The 13,867-nt window shown below is 42.0% G+C and overlaps 1 protein-coding gene across 4 annotated transcripts in view; it reads left to right on the forward strand.

The window, feature by feature from the left end:
* APBA2 (amyloid beta precursor protein binding family A member 2) overlaps nucleotides 1-13,867 on the forward strand; it is a 192,597-nt gene that overhangs the window by 23,581 nt on the left and 155,149 nt on the right. For 3 of the 4 annotated variants that reach the window (XM_075897717.1, XM_075897720.1, XM_006136873.4), the window contains exon 2: nucleotides 5,024-5,113. The gene's annotated coding sequence lies outside the window, so the exon portion shown is untranslated. Of the gene's footprint in view, nucleotides 1-2,731; nucleotides 2,783-5,023; nucleotides 5,114-13,867 lie in introns of all 4 variants that reach the window. The other variant, XM_075897719.1, reaches the window with a different exon arrangement.

A 13,867-nucleotide genomic window follows, 5' to 3' on the forward strand; every position in this document is an offset into this window, starting at 1 on the left:
TGCTGCAGTAGCAGCCCAAAGAATAGAGGAGGGGGACAATTTTTTAGAACACACACTGTAAAGAGGAACAAGATAATGGCCATATTGGCTCCATCTAGTTCAGTATCCTTTCTTCTGACCATCACCATGTGCTTCAGAGGGAATGACCAGAATAGGGCAATTATCGTGTGATCCATTGCCTGTCCTCTACTCCCAGCTTCTGGCAGTCAGAGCTTAGGGACACCTGGAGCATGGGGTTAAACCCTTGACCATTTTGACTAGTAGCCATTCATGAGCCTGTTTTTCATGAATATACCTTATTCTTTAGTGAAACCCAGGTGTAATTTTGACTTCACAAAAGGTGTAATTTTGTCTCCTGTCTGACTCAAAGGCCATTAGGGTTGTCAGGAATCTTTCAGCTCTTTGTTACTATTGATTATTTGGTTTGTTCACAGAAAGCTTGCCTTGAACATATAGGAAAATGCCTATATCACTTAGCAGCAGTATACAACTTAAGTTGGTTTTTTTATAATGAATGGTCTGCTTTGTACTTGAGGAGGTAGGAGAAAATTGTACTCTAATTTGCTCTAAGATGGCAAGCACAGTGTATGGATATTCTGTTTCCATTATCTGAGTAAAGAGGCACACCTTAGGGTGTATATTTTGTTTATGGGCTGTGGTTTTGAAAGCAATTATATTACTGTAAATAGATGTAGAATAGAAAATGATTTCTAAAACATGTGTGGGGTGATTTGTCGCATATTCATTGTGCTCCAAAACATAACTGAAGCCATCAACTAACAGCTGATCTAATTAGAAATAATGATTTGAACAAAAAAAAGCTATTAGGATTATTTTACTCTGGGGAAGAATAGCTTAGCATCTGTTTTATTTCAGCATGAAATGTATATTTGGTGCATTAATTCTTTTGCACTGATGTGCTCGATATTACCTAGCTCTTCTCGTGCTTTTCATCAGTAAATCTCAAAACACTTTACCAAGGAGATACACATCACTACCCTTAGTTTGCAGATAAGGTGTGAAGTGGATTGCCCAAAGTCATCCATCAGGTGAGTGGCAGAGCTGGGATTAGAATCTAGATCTCCTAAATCCCAGACCGGTGCTCTGTCTGCTAAAATACATTTAAGTGCGGCTTTGTTTTGGCTTTTCTAGCTAACATCCCTTTTAATGGTAGAGTAATAGAATTAGCTGGCCAACTTTCCATCGTGCAAATTCCTTTTGTCAGTTCTATGTGCGTACATTTTATTCAATGAATAGTAGACTAGGCTTTTGGACAATATAATGCATTTGCTTGCTAGAGGTTGATATTAGGGGAAAACTGACTCATTTTTTATATATTATATATAAGGGCAATTAAAATGATTAGGGGTTTGGAATGGGTCCCATATGAGGAGAGATTAAAGAGACTAGGACTTTTCAACTTGGAAAAGGGCTGATATGATAGAGGTCTATAAAATCATGAGTGGTGTGGAGAAAGTGAATAAGGAAACGTTATTTACTTGTTTCAATAATATAAGAACGAGGGGCCACCAAATGAAATTAATGGGCAGCAGGTTTAAAACAAATAAAAGGAAGTTCTTCTTCACACAGCGCACAGTCAATCTATGGAACTCCTTGCCGGAGGAGGTTGTGAAGGCTAGGACTATAACAGGGTTTAAAAGAGTCCCTAGCCTCAGTTTATCAGAGGGTGGAGATGGATGGTAGGCGTAAGATGGATTGATCATTACCTGTTCGGTTCACTCCCTCTGGGGCACCTGGTATTGGCCACCGTCAGCAGACAGGATGCTGGGCTGGATGGATTTTTGGTCTGACCTAGTATGGCCATTCTTATGTTCTTATACTAAAACTTTATGAAGGAAAAGTTTTCTATTCATGTCTTTTTAAAACAGTTTCAGAGTGGTAGCCAGGTTAGTCTGTTTCTGCTGAAACAAGGAGTCCAGTGGCACTTTAAAGACTAACAAATGTACAAGGGCATAAACTTTCATGAGATACAACTCACTTCCTCAGAGGCTTGAAGAGAAAAGAAAAAAGGAAGGGATACTGAGATGGGAGTGTGACATTAGTGCTGATTACATCAGAGTGGATGTAGCTCACCTCCAACAGTGATGAGAAGGTGAGAATACCTGAAGGGTATCTGTTTAAACATCTTTTGGTGGTGTCAAATTTGCATATACATTCCAGCTCAGCAGTTTCTTGTTGCAGTCTGTTTTTAAAGTTTTGCTCTTGCCTGAGAATGGAAACTTGCAAGTCAGTAACTGTGTGTCCAGGGAGGTTAAAGTGCTCTCCCACTGAATTTTTTTATATGCTACCCTTCATGATGTCTGATTTGTTCCATTTATTCTTTTGTGTAGAGACAGGTTTGTCCGATGCACATGGCAGAGGGGCATTGCTGACCCATAACTGCTTACATTATGTTAGTAGATGTGTAGGTGCGGAGATCCTGGTGCGGAGCATTTGATGGAATGAGCATTTGATGGTATAGCTAATGTGATTAGATCCCGTATGGTGTCACTAGGGTAGATGTGTGGCAGTGGGGTTTGTTGCAGGGATTGGTTCCTGGGTTAGTGTTTCTGTTGTGGGCTGTGAAGTTGGTGGTTGTCTTAGGTTGCAAGCTGGGCATCTGGTCACTGTCGGAGACTTCCTTCCATGGGTGTGTGTGCCTTGCCGTAGGAGCCTACTTACTCTTTGGAAAGGGTTACCCACTTTCACATCTGTGCTTAATATTTTATAGGTGTGCTTAATGCTGCTTCTTCTGCATGCTCTCTTGACTTTGAGTGAACATGTAAGTCTGTTAAATACACTTAAATATTTTTTGCAATCTTTTCTGCAATATGGCTGGAAAATTGACAGACCAGGAAATGGAAGCTCTTCCTCCATAGGTGACATATAATATACTCAGAAAACCTGAGTTCATACAATCTACAACAGGAGGGAGCAAGATATAGCCCATAGGCTGGATCTAGCCCACTAAGCCTTTAAATCTGTCCCACGCTGACAGGATCCTTGATCACCATGTGGCTCTCTGCACTGAGGATGGGGGAAGGCTTTGCACACAGCCCCTGCCCCTAGCACAATCTCTTAGCTCCCATTGGCCTGTTTCTGGCCAATAGGAGCTGGGAGATTGAGCTGGGGCTGGGGGCAGTGTTCGAAGCTTCTCTCCCCCCCCCCCCCCAGTGTGCAACAGAGTCATAACTAGCTAATTTGGTGCCTGAGGCAAGACCGTCCTTGGCATGGGATGGGGTGCTGATGTGGCCACAAGGCACGAGCAAAGACAGCGTAGTAGCTGTCTTTTCTGCGCCCCCTCAGCTATGCGCCCAAGGCAAGTGCCTCACTCTCTTCACCCTTGTTACGGCCCTGGTGTGCAATGAAGATAACCATATGGAACAGCCAGCTGCTTTGAGTGATCTGGGGATGCTGGCAGGCTGGGAGCTTGTTTGAGGGTCTCTCTGGACTGCTGGCTGGGAGCCACATATGTAAGGCACGTCCTAGCCACAGCCTGCTTTTGGCACCCCACCGCCTCCCACACCCCAACTCCCTGCCAACCAAACCAAACCCCTCTGCAGCCCTCCGCCCCAGGTCACAACTCCCTTCCAGACCCTGCACCCACTCCTACAGGCCTTCCCCAGGCCAGAATCCTCTCTTGCACCCATACCTTCTCCTGGGTCCTTCACCCCAAACTGCTGCTCCAGGACACAACTTCTTCCTTCATCTAAACTCTCATATTTCACACCTTCGCCTGTACCTTAGTCCCCTGCCCCAAGCTTCCTTTTGTACCAAACCTCCGTCCCAGACCCCACACATCCCCTCCATAGAAAAGTTGACCACTTACCAAATTCTTGGAGTGCCCTCCCCTCAAAAATTATTGCCCAACCCTGATCTACAACTTTCTAAACTTCACCTAGGGTCAGAGATACCATGCACAGATTACAGTACCTAAGGTACTGGGTCATGACCAGATTGCTGTTTTAACTGCATTGATTAGTGTGGTGGAAATTGACATTCCAGATTGGTTAGACTGATTTAACTTACCCCATATTAATTTTACTGTGGTCTATATTAGTCACTGTCTGCTCCAGGTAATGAAAGGCTGCCAGATGGAAGATGGTTGACCACTGTGTTTCCTACCCTTTGTTTAGTTAAATTATTTTGTATTAAACATGAGGGATGGCTACATTTATAAATTCACTGTCGGGTTTCGCTGATACATGTTTAAGGGGATTATTTATGCAGTAGGATTTAATATCTGCCAACATGCTGCTCATTTGCTTGATATCACTAGAGACCAGTTCTTTTATTTGCAATTTATAAATCCTCATCTTCAAACGCTCAGCTTTTCACAGAGAGCTGAATGTTTGAAACATCCTGCAATTACCATATGCTTAATGCCATGAATTTTATCTCAAATGGACGGTGACAGTGTTGATATAATCAACATTATATGCCTTTTATATATTATAGGCCCACTTTTTTTTTCAATTCTCTATTTAAATAAAATCACCAAAGCTACCCCAGTGGTTTGACCAAGAGTGACCTTGGACCTCCTCTACCTGATATTGGATGTGGTTATTGAATTTTATCTCTTATTCTCTCTGTTAACCAGTTTATGGATTTGGATTTTCAGTGTCCTTAGAGTTGAGGTACTGCAGTGGCTGTAGAATTAAGGGTGAATGAGACACACATGCTTGGTCTCTATAGAATAATAGCAGTTAGAAAGGAGAAAGTACTGTTAGTTTTTTTGTATAATGAGCCCTCAAACCCTAATACATTGTCAGCACCAATAGCACTACAGCCTTCATCATCAAAGCCCTCAGCTACTTGAAATATGCAGTTAGAAGCAATAATGGGGGCTTATGCTCAGTGCACACAAGTTGCTGGCAGATGATGCAACATTATTTAGCCAGTATGTTTGCATTGCATTTACAGGTGTAGTACCTTCTAGAGTGCTCTGATATATTAGTTGTTATTCTTCAATGTTACAGATACAACAGCTGGTGTTGATACCTTAATTTTTTTTCTTTGACAGAGGTATCCTCTACTCAGCTGCTTTCTATCAGTTTTTACTGAAGTTGGAATTGCTGGTTCCAGGGAGGAGTTCTTCAAGACTTCCTATGAAGTAAGTGATAACCTTTTTCTAATGCAGGGTGCCTGAACCATTAAAATCAAAAGTAGAAGATGAAATCAAAACTTGAGTCTCCTGTGTGAGAGGCACTTTCTGAGCTAGTAAAATCTTTGTTGTTTTTCGAGGGACACCACCTGTCCTTTTACATTATTTTATTTGCACTCCACTGCAGTGCTCAGACTCCAGGGTAATGGGAAACACAGAAATGCTTAAGGCTAAGATCTTGTTAATAGTTAGACCTTCTTAGAAATTCGAAAATAGCATTTTGCCCATTGCCTTTTTGTCCTATTCTCTTGGGTAAGTTCTGCAGTACGCTGTGTTTCACATGCTCCTGAGGTACTCGCAATTGCTGCTCGGGTCTGAATTCGGTTAGTTTGTAATCAAATGACCATATTTGATCATTCTGTGCTTGGGTGCTGTGGACTGCCAAAAACACAAGCCAGGAATGTCACACAATCCTGATTATTTTTTATAAGACCACAACGGTCTGTGGTTTTTGCTGTGCTTAGTTTTCTTCAGGCTATGAACGGCTGATGAAAGCTGCAGTTTCTGTTTTCAAGCTTAATGTCAGTTCCTTTGCTATTAAATCCGGATTCTAGTATATGTTATAACTTGCAACATATTACCATTTCAAAGCATGTAGAATTGTAATTTCCTAAGAATATCCATATTTTATAGTACTACCCCTTTTGTCTCATTGCCATGTTCTCTCTATCTTGTGTGAGGTTGGAAAGCTGTGAACATACCAGAATAGTGCCACTCTGCATGGGTTCTAGGAAGAGGAGAGCAGGTGATTGTCATTCCTTGAATGCCATGCTAGTGTCCTTCTGCACTATAGAATTATAGAATAATAGGACTGGAAGGGACCTCAAGAGGTCATCGAGTCCAGCCCCCCGCCCTCAAGGCAGGACCAAGCTCCGTCTACACAGAGTGCTGGAAGCAGGACCAGCAGATTACACAGGTCTCTGTTGTGTAAAGATTACAAGTTGATGCTGTCCACCTAACATGCAGCTTGGAAGTATCTTCGGTTTTAGTGTAGGACGTCTCACTGAATTCACCCTGTCTGGGATTATTCAGTTTTGCTTAGGGTTGCCAGGTGTCCGGTATTGATCCAGATAGTCTGGTATTTTCAGCTCCTGTCCGGTAAAAAAAAATAATCAGAAAATACCGGACACCTAAAATGTCCCGTGTTTTCTGATTTTTTTTTCCCCCTTCCAGGAGGCAAAAATACCGGACACCTGGCAACCCTACAACACACTCAGCAACCAGCCCCAGACCCCCTGCCAGACCTCCCTTGACGCCTCCCCACCCCCTGCTTACCTGGTTCCGCAGGAGCTTGTCTTGTGGCTGGAGCAGAAAAATAAGATTGCCTCTGGCAAAAAAAACCTCTTCTTAAAGGGGCATGCTGATTTATTTATTTATTTGTTTGTTGCTTAATTACTGCTCTTGGGGTCCTTTCACACCCTCCCCCCTTTTTACTCAACAACTTTGATTTCCCTGCTTTTTTTTCTCAACAGAATTTTTTTCCCGGTGTTTTTTATTTTGGTGGGGGAGGGGAAGTGTTTGGTATTTTTGGTTAAGCCATCTAGCAACCCTAGTTTTGCTTCATAATCTGAAAGCTTGGAACTAGAACTTTTCATAAAACATCTTGTACTATATAGAGGGGTACCCTCAGGCATTAATATTTCATCCTTGATTGTAGCTAGTAGTTAATTTAATTTTTCAGTGAGAAACAAGAGGCTATATTATTGATTTGATTATTATCAACCTTGCATCGTGTTCATGGCTATAATGAAGAGGAGATATAAATATATTGCCGTTTCACTGTTTTTGATGTTGGTAAAGTTTTCAGTTATATTCCTTTCTTTATGGGAAACAAATTAACACCATAATAGTAACACTTAAATTTAACTTTTATGGGTGGCAAAGGTATTTACATAATTTCAAAGTTTGGTAACAGCAAATAAAAACTCTCAAGAGTTGGTTTTGCTGAAATCTGTCATAATCTTGTTAATATCTTTCGTACTCATCCTGATTTTAAATAACACAAGCCAAGCTTTCATTTTGGTTTTCTATATAAAGGTCAGGAAAGAGTATATAGCAGCCACAACCAGCAAGTGACTACTATAACCAAACTGAACACTTTCTCTAGGTTATGTAAAACCTGTATCAAATAAATATCTCTAATAATAATTATCTCCTGCCTCTTGGGAAAAAGCCTTCAGGATCGACCTGCTTAAAATGCTGAGAAATTTTAATAATCATCCCTATATGCAGTTATCACGTGTTTATTTCTGTTTCAAGTGGGTGGTTTCCTAAGGCCAGGCCACATGCTAGTTAAAAATATGGGAGGGGTGTGTGTTTGTACGTGTGTGTGTGTAGGGCAAAGAGCTGCACCTGAGCAAATGGCTACTCTGTTCTCATGCTGCGCACTACCAGCTGCTTCAGTTACGTCTCTCCAAGTACTCCTGTAATTGAACTGGAGTTCAACACTTTCCAACAAAACACCTTCTGTGCACCAAAGGTTGGGCTTCTGTGTTGCCAATCTGAAATATTAAAAACACATGCGATTGCTAAAACAGTTTTGGGTTCCCTCCATTTGAATTCTGGTTTACAAGTGTTGCTTCCCTCCAGGTATCTGGATGCCTGTTTCCTGCCAAAAACCCCAAAGAGAACATGGATTCACGAACCAGGGAGAGACAGGCATTCAGCCACCTCTGTCACGTGGTCTGAAGGTGTCTCCCAGATCGGATGCACACATGACAGAGGTTCCTGCCAGCACCATCCTGTCCCCTTTGCACTGCTGCCTCTAATAGAATTTCTGTCAACTACGTGATTAGCTAATTACTCGCTTCCTAACATCCCTATCGGGATCCAGGGGGTTCCCTATCCTAGGTTAGTACTCTAACCACTGGACCACAGACTCCATTCTCATCTTTGCATGCTCTCTTTTTCTGTTTCCCCTTCTTCTGCCCAAATAACTTTTCAAGAACGTAACCTGAGAGGTGGTAGATGCAAGTTCAAATCCTCCTCAGGTGATGGGGACTTGACATGTGGGTCTCACTATGGTGAATACTCTAACTACCGTACTTAAAGTTAGGAGAGTGGTGATTGTCCTTCTGTCCCTCCCCCAGCCTCTTATCAAAATGGCATAGGGTAAAGAGTTCCCAGCTGTGAATCACTAGAAGATAGAGCAGTGATAGAAATGTAGCCGTGTTAGTCTGGTGTAGTGGAAGAAAATAGTCACAACCATATATACCAAAGGATACAATTAAAAAAAAAAAAAGAACACATATGAAATGGACAAATCAAATTTCAGAACAGAAGGGGGATGCGGGGGGGGGGGGGGGAAGGTAAATGTCTGTGAACTAATGATATTAGAGGTGATAATTGGGGAAGCTATCTTTGTAATGGGTAAAATTCAACACTTTACGTGGGGGTCTTAACAAAGACTCTAGTTATCTCTCCCATTACAAAGATAGCTTCTCCAGTTATCACCTCTAATCTCATTAGCTCACAGACATTTACCTTCCCCCTCCCCCCCGCATCCCTCTTCTGTTCTGAAATTTGATGTGTCCTTTTCATATGTGTTCATTTTTTTTAATTGTATCCTTTGGTATATATGGCTGTGACTACTTTCTTCCACTATTTGATCTGAGGAAGTGGGTCTGGCCCACGAAAGCTCATCATCTAATAAACCATCTTGTTAGTCTTTAAAGTGCTACATAGTCCTGTATTTTGCTAGAAGATAGAGGGTTCTCTCTGCAGACTGGATTTAAGTGAATCACGGTCAAAGTGTACGTCTACATAGCCAAAATCAGCAATACAGCAGTGAGTCTGACACTAGATTACCTGATTCAGATTAGGGATGTTAAATTTCATTTAATCAGCTAATTGAGTAGTCGATGGAATTTCCATCAACTACTCGATTAGTTGACAAGGGGGGAAACGGCAGAGCCGCAGCCGCCTGGCTATTACTACATTTAAAAGCAGAGCTGCAGTGTCTGGGACTGGGCACCAGCTGGGACAGCTGATTCCTGGTCTGTGCCTGGTCCTTCGCTGAGCCTCTGCTCCTCCTTGTGCACATGGTGCTAGGGGGAACCAGCTTTTAAGCCAGCTCCCAGCTCCTGCTCCCCCGTTGCTGCCTCTGATAGAAGCAGCAAGGGGGGAAGCGACTAGTCGAGTATTCATTTGACTAACCGCTTCCATCCCTAATTCAGATTCGTAGAGATCTCATAGTGGTGACTTACCGGGGAGGGACACAAGAAAGGGCACCACCCACCATATAACTCTTCCCCATGCCGCCCCTGCTCCATCTCTTCCGCCAAGCCTCCTCCCCCAAGTGATGCTGCCTGAGGAAGTAGTGAGGTGCACTCACTGGCGTGTAGAGACGCAGCCCCAGTCTGCTTTCTCCTTGGCTCCCAGTCACATGACTCTGCTCTCTTCTGCCTGTGAGTGTGGGGGGAGTTCCACCCTTTCCCCCACAGCCCTACCCCAGCGATGCGGCTGGGAGCCAGCAGAGCTGTGCGAGCTGGGCCTGGGCCACTCTGCTTCCTGCCGCCAGTGAGTGCGGGGTGGCATTGAGCTACAAAGCCCCCGCTTCTCCCCAGGGTGTAGCGCCCGGGGGAAGAGTTGGACCTGCACTCTCCTACCCCGCACTAACCAGCCACAGGTAGCGGAGAGATGGGGGTGGAGCAGGCTGGGGTTGGGTCTTTGCTTCCCACTGTTGATGGTGTTTGCAGGGGGTGCCAGGATCATATCTCCCAAAGTGTGGGGCTTGAGTGGGGGAGGGGTTGGACAAACCATCCATAGGACAGGACAGCTCTGTCTACCAGCTGCTGGCCTCTTGCTCTGCCCCCTTAAGTGGTTTGTGGGGGCGTTTCTCTCTCTCTCTGCCCCTGAGCTCATGCTACAGGGCTAAAACAGCTGAGTAGACATTTGGACTTGGGCTTCAGTCTAGGGGTATGTCTAGACTACATGCCTCTGTTGCCAGAGGCATTGAGTCTAGATGTACCCTAGGTTCTGAGTCCTGGCATGGGGAGAAAGTGATTCTCTAGGTGTGTGATGCTTATTGCCAATATGCCTAACTACTGTTATGCCTCTAGGTCAATGTGCCTCCTCATCCATTGGAAACAAGCCATCAAACACATTAGTAGTTCCCTGTCTGCATAATTCGTTTGCCGGAGATTAACTCAAGATGCTGCATGAGTATATTGGGAAGGGCAGAGACTCCCTGGCAGCCATCAGCATGCTCTGAGAAAGGACACGTTTTTGCTGATTTCAAGTGCAGGTTACTTGAAAATGCTGCATGATTTTTCTCTTCCCTGGTTAAATTGGGACACAAGAGTGAAATCTAGCCAATGTTGTTCATACTGAGTCATCTCCACACTTCTAAATGGAACAAGCAATGAAAAATAAAAGCAGGTTTATGGAAACCTGCCATATTAGTTCCCCCTTTCTTGCTTTTATCCTGATAACACAAGATTTGTTTGTATTGCCTCTGAATAAAAACTTCTTAAATATCTTTCATGTGGAAAGTGGATGAGAGATGTATTTAAATTCTGTTGCCTTCTGTTTTTCTGAGTGCTTCGTGTTAAGAGGGCCTTTCAAAGAGTATTTAGCTAAGGGAAGACTTCCTTTTATTTTAATGAACTACCTTTCATAGAGCATAGACTCTAGGGCTAGAAGGGACCATTATGATGATCAAGTTCAACCTAGCCTTGGACTCTTGAACAAAGTACCGAAAAGGTTATTTCTTTTTTGCCTCCATATGTGTGTCCGTGTTCTTTAGTCTTGCAGGTATTTAGTTAGGTGTCTACACCACTTGTTGATGAAATCCTTTAATGTTTCTTCCCTTTTGACTGTTTATTTTACAGATCACTAGTTCCACAGACTGATACTTTGGGTTATTTTTTCCTTTAAAAAATATTACAAGTTCAGTTTTGTTTACATTTCCCCCATGTATTTATATGGGACCACTAACATTTTTGCATATCCTTTGTCATACCCTGGTTGGTTTTGCTAAAACACTTGTTCTAATACAGAAATTGCTTTTCTTGGGTTGGTGTGTTGCAGATATCTTCACAGTCAGAGAATCAGCGTTCACTATGTTTCTGTGGGTCAACTTTCCTGCCATTTTTTTAATGGATGCCTTATGCTTATTTTCTGGTTTGTGTTAGATCATTGTAGTCTAGCTATAGCCTATCGGAAAAAGGTATGCAAAACGTGCTCCGCAATTTGCGTATCTTTTTCCAATAATTTTTTTGGAAGAGGCTTTTCCGAAATTTAGCCTGTCTATACTCATGGAAGGAGGAAGACAGTGCTTCTGAAAGAGCGCATCTGCTCCTCCTCAAAAAAAAAAGTGGAAGAGCAGACACGTTCCCTGGACGTGGCGGAGTTTTTCAGGGATACCTTTGGAAATCCCAGAAAACCCCCATAGTGTAGACATTGCCTTAAGCATTCCTCAGAAATGTAAAATTATTGGTGCTGGAAAGTATCTTTTTGATTGTATTGCATGACACATGATACAATCAAGTATCATTTTAACCTATTGCCAGGGATGGTGGTAGGATTTAAGGATACTGAATTTACAGAAAAGCTCTAAGTTAGGTTGAATTTAATGAAAGAAGAAAAATAACTTGCATTTTACTGTGTTTGTCTTGAAGAAACCAGATAGTTTTCAGGAAATTACAGTTTTGGAGGGATATAGGTATAGGCTTATGCTGTATGCACATTGCTATATTCTCTCGGGCTGCCCGGCAGCTAGAGATAGCTTTCCCATTTGTCATGCAATACAATCAAATCTGATGCAGATTTGCAGGCCTGCACAATAGTGATAAGACACCCAAGCCCATTTTAGCTCCTCACAGAGTTTACAAGGGGATATAACGTAGTGAATTTTTGCAAGAGTTTTATTTGCAGGTCTATCACTATCGATATTCTGTCATTCTGTGGGCAAAGCAGTAGCTGTTTTGTTTTCTTAAAAAAGCCTTCCAGATCTGTGTGTTCGGATGGGGAGGGGGGGAGAGGAATTTTCTGAAGATGTGAAGAAATGTTTTAGGGATGAAATTCTTTGGCCTTGATTCTGCGTGTCCTAGCTCAGTGGCTAAACCATATTCCCTCGAGCAGTTCTGTTGCCTGCAGATGGACTGTTCACATGGAGAAAGTGGAACTATCCATTAGAGTAAGAAAAGATTTTTAGGTTTAGACCCTTCATTAATGCAGCGAGAATATTTTATTTCTAATAGGCTACTCATTCTTTAACTTTCCTGTGCTGATCTGTAAAGTGTTTGGTCCTCAGACTGGGTGTGGAGGTCCTTCTCCAAAGGTTAAGTGATGTTTCAGTGGTGGTTGGAAGAGAATAGTGGGTGAAGAAAAAAAAAGATGACTCGTGTCATTATGGTTCTAAGTTGAAATGATGAAACATATATCTGTGGTTAGTGCTTTAAATCTGCAGTGACTAAACTAATTTGGATTAGAGGAAAATTGGAATATTTTTGAAGGGATTTCAAGAGACCTCTCATAGTAATCCTAACAAGCTATAAAACAACTGATTATGTATTCAGACCTACTTAGAACTGATAGGAGAGAATTACATGCATTTAAATTTTTACAATTTGATTTCTCACACATAACGTTCAGAGTCTGGGTATATTTACTTACAGTTTGGTACTCTATATGTGTGTGGGTGTTTCTTGTTTAGTTTTTGTTTTTTTAAGCTTACTTGACAGCTATTATCTGTCATTTCTCACCCACTCGTTACCCCTGATTATTATATCCAATTTCAGTTCTACAGCATCATCTGTGCAGCAGCTGAGTGCTGAGAAGTGCTAAGCAGTCTTTGTCAGTTTTTTTAAAATTTACATTTTCGGTTCAACTTTTTAGCACATTGTTTGTATTTCAGAGGCCACTGGAGAGCTGTCCCCTTAATATTCAGCCTACCATGCCGCTGGTGTGGCTGCAGAGAGAGAGACATACACACATTTTCCCCAAAAGAGGTGGGGAAGAGGTGTAGGGCCAGTCTTTCTCTCTACCAGCCTGGTGGGTGGATGAGGGGAATAAGGCTGCTGCATTTTAAAAGTCCTTGTGTACAAAGGAGCTTTTGAGTAATGGTTTTTTGAGGGCTAGTGTTAGGTCAGCTCTTGCTGTAAATTGTAGCAAAAGGCCACACTCCGCACCAAAGTAAGTGTAATGTTCATTCTCAAAAGTTGTTTTTTTTTAACTTTTATAAATCAACAGAAGTGGGCTGCATTGAAGTTCTGCGTTTTCTCATAAAACTAGGACCCCATGCAAATGGGGAAGATTGGATTATTGCAATATCTCAGGCATCTATTGTTGTTCTCATGTCACCAGTGTCTTTAAGAACCTTCATGTATTTCGTAAAGAAAAAAACAATAATTTTTGTGGTTTAGGAGAATGTAAAAGCATAAGGTGATATGATGAAGTCATGATGATCTGATAACTCAGAGCAGTCCAGATATCATCAAAATAGCTTGTTTATCAGGGAGTGAGCTAAAAGGAGCTGAGCAGTCTTGATTAGCATGCTCTCCTATATTGTAATTTTAAATAGATGATTGTAATAATCTGAATTTAAGTTAAACCTTTAGTCAGGGTTTCACTACTGTTAAAGTTATGCTAATTTACAATTTAGAATGGGTATCAAGTCAAATGGTATAGTGAGTGTCTTAACTGTGGATAAAATTAGTATAAAATATTTTAAATTGCTTTTTGTTTCTCCAACAAATGAAA

Source organism: Pelodiscus sinensis, chromosome 14 (assembly GCF_049634645.1).
Source record: "Pelodiscus sinensis isolate JC-2024 chromosome 14, ASM4963464v1, whole genome shotgun sequence".
In the NCBI taxonomy this organism is placed as follows: Eukaryota; Metazoa; Chordata; order Testudines; family Trionychidae; genus Pelodiscus; species Pelodiscus sinensis.